Here is a 398-nt window from a genome sequence, read left to right as displayed (position 1 = left end):
TTTTCATTTCCTTTCTCCCGTTTTCTAGTCTCATTCATTCATAAATGATTTTTCTTTTCCTTAGTCAATTTACTATGTTTCTATCAATGAATAACTAACTAGTGTTCCTTATTATAACTATCAGTATTTTAAACGATAATCCCTTTACTTTTAATTACCACCTCAGGTGAATTACAACGTCTACAACCACCACAAAATATAAAAAAAATTTAAAAGTAAATTTCTTTATTACAAAAAAATAATAAAATCGTACTTCGAAATATATACAGTACATGGGCATTAGTGTAGCAGATGGATAAAGTATTTATATCTTGAACAATGAAAAAAGCAGAGTTTTTCAGATGGAACTGACGCTTTTTCATTGGCGTCTGCGAATATGCCAGAGTGGATGATTTGAA

The sequence above is a fragment of the Penaeus monodon genome, chromosome 23 (assembly GCF_015228065.2).
Source record: "Penaeus monodon isolate SGIC_2016 chromosome 23, NSTDA_Pmon_1, whole genome shotgun sequence".
Taxonomy (NCBI): domain Eukaryota; kingdom Metazoa; phylum Arthropoda; class Malacostraca; order Decapoda; family Penaeidae; genus Penaeus; species Penaeus monodon.
This window is presented reverse-complemented; position numbering follows the sequence as displayed.